This window comes from Leucopleurus acutus (genome assembly GCF_964270905.1).
Source record: "Leucopleurus acutus genome assembly, chromosome: 1".
Lineage (NCBI taxonomy): Eukaryota > Metazoa > Chordata > Mammalia > Artiodactyla > Delphinidae > Leucopleurus > Leucopleurus acutus.
Window position 1 is genome coordinate 128,884,415 of NC_139142.1, and position 6,000 is coordinate 128,890,414.

The window sequence follows — 6,000 nt, forward strand, 5'->3', positions numbered from 1 at the left end:
AGGTCAGAAGCATAGGACTCACTTATTTTCAAACAATATACTAGTTATATTTTCAAATAATATGCTCAATATATTTTCCTTCAACTTTTAGGTGAAATACCTTGAAGCAATGGGTTCAATTATTAATCTGAAAAAAGAATAATAGACACTATTCTCCCTGTGTTTCCAAAATTTTGGACAACCTTTAGTGTATTGTTACAATCACTTGTTTTTCCTATGTGGCTCCTTGAATAGGCAGATATTTAGACTCTTAACAATTGGAAAATAATTCAGAGGTGCCAACTAAAGAACGTTGCTAGCCATGTGGTCCTACAAGGATTGAGTCATTAGCCATTACAGTTGCTGACTTTTAACACACTCTGAAAGGAGTTCAGGGCAGAGATCAGGAATGAGGCACTCTGTGCTAAAAAAAAACTAGCAGAACAGGCCTTTAGATAATTAGATTATTTTCAGGAGAAATTTTTTATGAACGTGGATTGTTGCATCTGCCTATACTTAGAAAAGCACTAAAACCTTTAAGATGTGTGTTCCTCATGATTAGCAGCAAACTTCTCCCAAGATGTGTGCTTTGTTGCACATACCCCCTTTGCCAAAGTCACATGTATACTGACCTCCCCCTTTATCTCTTTGGAGCAGTTTCTCAGAGCTATCTGAAAGGCCGTCTCCCAGGCTACAGTCTTCAGGAAGACACTGAATAAACTCTACTAGCAACTTTTACATTGTGAGCTTTTTTAAGTCCACAAAGGAAGAAAGTGTGTCTTCCAGACCCTAAGCAGAAAGTGATACATTTGGGAAGTGATACATTAGCTCAGAGCCACCATCAATCTTTTCCTTTGTGGTTTCTGGTTTTGGTGCTATGTTTAAATAGGCCCTCCTCACCCTAAAATTATACAAGTAGTCATAGTTGTTTAGAGTTCATCTTTTTAAAAAATACGAACATTAAATCCAATTGGAATTTTGTACATATGCTTATGATATGAGGTAGGGAATCTGATTTTTACTTTACTGACGAAATATTCCACCTAACATCATTTATTAAATAATCCAGTAATTTTTTAAACTTGACTAGGACTCAATCAAGTGAATGTTTACCTTCAAAGTTATCATCTAAGGCAATGGTCCCCAGCCTTTTTGGCACCAGGGACTGGTTTCATCAAAGACAATTTTTCCACAGACCGGGGTGGGGCAGGGATAGTTCAGGCGGTAATGCGAGCAATGGGGGGTGGCAGATGAAGCTTCGCTTGTCGGTCATTCACCTCCTGCTGTGTGGCCCGGTTCCTAACAGGCCGTGGACCAGTACCGGTCTGCAGCCCAGGGGTTGGGGACCCCTGATCTAAGGTTACCCACCTAGTTCAAGTATCCATTCACAAACATTTTGACAAACCTTTGTATCCATTCACAAACCATCACTGGACAAACCTTTATTGGACAATATTGTGAGTCCTGAGGGTTGGGCCCTGAGGGTACAGATGAAAAAGACACAATGTTTGTCTTCAAGAAACTCATAGACTAGTCAGGGAGAAGGGCAAATGAAGACCGTAAACAATTTGGTGGATTGAGGTGATGTTGGTACTTCCAAGGTGCAGCTAAATAGAAGGGAGCTAAACAGATTGGGGGTGGGGGAGTGGAAGGTAGGGTCAGGAAAGGAAGACTTTCTGAAAGAAATGATATTGACCTTAAGAATAAAAGGAGGATCTTCCAAGCAGAGGGAATGGCATATGCAAATGCATGGAGTCTTCTAGGAAGTGCCCACTGTTCATCATGACTAGAGCACAAGCAGTGAGATAAGCAGGTATGAATGACTAGCAACAATAATAAGTAATTAAAGGCCAGATTAAAAAGGGACTTTTTGGACTTCCCTGGTGGTCCAGAAGTTAAGACTCCACCCTTCCAATGCAGGGAGCACGGGTTTGATCCCTGGTCAGGGAAGTTCCGCATGCCGCAGGGTGCGGCCATAAATAAATAAGTAAATTTTTTAAAAAGGGATTTTTTCCTAAAAATAGGAATATCATATGATCCTGCAATCTTACATCTGGGTGTATATCTGAAGAAGAACATAATTCGAAAAGATACATGCACCCCCATGTTCATAGCAGCACTATTCACAATAGCCAAGACGTGGAAGCAACCTAAATGTCCATCAACAGAGAAATGGATAAAGAATATGTGGTACATATATACAATGGAATATTACCCAGCCATTAAAAAGAATGAAATAGTGCTATTTGCAGCAACATGGATTATCATACTAAGTGAAGTAAGCTAGACAAAGACAAATATCATATGATATCACTTATATGTGGAATCTAAAAAAATGACGCAAATGAACTTATTTATAAAACAGAAACAAACTCACAGACATAGAAAACGAACTTACGGTTACCAAAGGGGAGAGGGGGAAGGATAAATTAGGAGTTTGGGATTAAAATATACACACTACTATATGTAAAATAGATAACCAACAAGGACCTACTGTATAGCACAGGAAATTATAGTCAACATCTTGTAATACCCTATAATGTAAAAAAAGATATATATGTATAAAAAACTGAATCACTTTGCTGCACACCTGAAACTAACACAACATTGTGAATCAACTATATTTCAATAAAATTTTTTTTAAGTAAAAAGGGATTTTTTTAATACTAAGGATTTATTCAAGCCAATATAATGAACGACATAGAAAAGCAATCAATTATCACTTTATAATTACCCTCCAAAAGAAGAAATTGAAACATGTCCTACACGATGGCAGCCTCGTTAAGATAAGTCCTAAGAGAACAACTCTGAGAGGGATAACACTCATTGGAATATATACTTTAGTATGTGTGTTACTTTGTCATACTTCATATATCAAAACAAAAGCACTCAGTCAAGATGGACTTAAGAGGTGCTGTCCCTGTTCCACCCCCACCCCAACCTTGGACCACAGGTCAGATGAGGGGTGATGAAGAAGAAGACATCTGAGACAATGCTAAGAAAATGCTTGTGTAAATTCAAATTTCAGAAGACATAATGTACATTAAACAAAATTCTTGAAGGCTGCTGCACTCTCCACTGTATAAGTTTATAGACAGATTGTTATTCTTGCTTATGAGCATATAAATTCAATGATGTTTGGCAGCTCACTCATAATTTTGAAAAAAAAATGAAGTATCCTTTTTACATGGGCTGAAGATGTCTTTGCTGGTTGAGCTTGAGGGTAAAACCGGATACAATTATATATTCAGTTAATTATTTATAACTTGAGTCTGAAATGAATGTGTATATATTTTTCACTTATTCACTTTATAAAATTCAAAACTAAACCCAGCAGCAGTTTTGTCTTTGGCATGGTGACAAGTTTCTTTTCTACAGTGAATCAGTAAAAGAAATTGTTCCAGAGAGAATTTCTGCTTCCCTATTTCAGAAAATTCAAACTGGACTGCATACATATATTACACCTCACTCTTGAGTGATGCTTCCACATCCCACAGGATAGGTACGGGGACGCAGCAGCACACATTCCTACGAAATATTTTCACACGAAGAGTTAGGTTAAGGCCATGTTAGAGGAAAACTAGGCTTATTTACTGGACAATTTTAGTCCGCAGGATTTTAAGGATTCAACTCATACAGGGAAATAGCTAGGTTATGGGTTAAAGTCATGTGAGAATAAGAGTTCAGATCTACAGCTCGGTGCTTTGTGACCACCTGGAGGGATGGGATAGGGAGGGTGGGAGGGAGGCAGACACAAGAGGGAAGAGATATGGGAACATATGTATATGTATAACTGATGCACTTTGTCATAAAGCAGAAACTAACACAACATTGTAAAGCAATTATACTCCAATAAAGATGTTAAAAAAAAAAGTTGAGATCTAGACACGGTCATGTTTGTTGGGGATGATAGGAGATGTGCATTTCATCCAGCAGAAGTTAGGAAAGACTAGTACTACCTCACTGATCAAAACTAATAGTGTGAACAAAGCTTCAAGTCCATATTCAAGTCCTCTGTGAAGATGTTAATGCAGTGTCATAAAAGAAATGGCAAATATGAGTTAAAAACTATCTGACAGATACATTTTATAATATAAAAGCACAAAATTTGGCAAAATCACGGCAAAAAATAGATTGGAGATCGTGATTCACATTTGGAAAGAAGATGATGGACAGAGATCCACCTACCCTGAGATGTTACCAAAAAATCACTCCACTTATTAATTAATGCTCTTGCAAAAGTATGAGACATAGTATTACCATGCTTGGTTTATTACTAAAATAAACATTAATTTTGAATAGGGAAGTTGATTTTACTCTTCCTTCTCTCCTTTAAGATATGAAATGTTAATAGCAGTATGACCATCTATAATTAGAAACATACAAAAAAGTAATAGCCTCCAATTACAAAAAGCAGAGTTTGACTGATGATGATGGTGATGATGTTCATTTTTACCAATGACAATGCTTTTCTAATTCTTTATGGGCTGGGTAAAGAAAAGTGAGAATTGATAACTAAAGTGAACTGTCCCACAGCCAATTACAGTTCCTGCATCCAGATTAGCACAAAATTAGATATAGCATTGTCATTCAACAAAGCATTAACAATTTGTTCTGCACCTTTAGAATCAAAGTACAATTTTACTTGTTTCAAGAAGACAAGTAAGTGCATTTTAAAATACACAAACTATTACTGGGTCAACTGGGAATTTCATTCTATTTAACAAAATGAGGCACTAACATGGCTCTCTATGTAAGGCAAATGCACTTTTTTTTAATTTTTATTTTTTTATACAGCAGGTTCTTATTAGTCATCAGTTTTATACACATCAGTGTATACATGCCAATCCCAGTTGCCCAATTCATCACACCACCACCCCTACCCCCCAGTGGCGTTCCCCCCTTGGTGTCCATACGTTTGTTCTCTACAACTGTGTCTCAATTTCTGCCCTGCAAACCGGTTCATCTGTACAATTTTTCTAGGTTCCACATATATGCGTTAATATACGATATTTGTTTTTCTCTTTCTGACTTACTTTACTCTGTATGACAGTCTCTAGATCCATCCACGTCTCAACAAATGACTCAATTTCGTTCCTTTTTATGGCTGAGTAATATTCCATTGTGTATATGTACCACATATTCTTTGTCCATTCGTCTGTCGATGGGCATTTAGGTTGCTTCCATGACCTGGCTATTGTAAATAGTGCTGCAATGAACATTGGGGTGCATGTGTCTTTTTGAATTATGGTTTTCTCTGGGTATATGCCCATGAGTGGGATTGCTGGATCATATGGTAATTCTATTTTTAGTTTTTTAAGGAACCTCCATACTGTTCTCCATAGTGCTGCTTCAATTTACATTCCCACCAACAGTGCAAGAGGGTTCCCTTTTCTCCACATCCTCTCCAGCATTTGTTGTTTGTAGATTTTCTGATGATGCCCATTCTAACTGGTGTGAGGTGATACCTCATTGTACTTTTGATTTTCATTTCTCTAATAATTAGTGATGTTGAGCAGCTTTTCATGTGCTTCTTGGCCATCTGTATGTCTTCTTTGGAGAAATGTCTATTTAGGTCTTCTGCCCATTTTTGCATTGGGTTGTTTGTTTTTCTAATATTGACCTGCATGAGCTGTTTATATATTTTGGAGATTAATCCTTTGTCTGTTGATTCGTTTGCAAATATTTTCTCCCATTCTGAGGATTGTCTTTTCATCTTGTTTATGGTTTCCTTTGCTGTGCAAAAGCTCTGAAGTTTTATTAGGTCCCATTTGTTTATTATTGTTTTTATTTCCATTACTCTAGGAGGTGGATCAAAAAAGATCTTGCTGTGATATATGTCGAAGAGTGTTCTTCCTATGTTTTCCTCTAAGAGTTTTATAGTGTCTGGTCTGACATTTAGGTCTCTAATCCTTTTTGAGTTTATTTTTGTGTATGGTGTTAGGGAGTGTTCTAATTTCATTCTTTTACATGTAGCTGTCCAGTTTTCCCAGCACCACTTATTGAAGAGGCTGTCTTTTC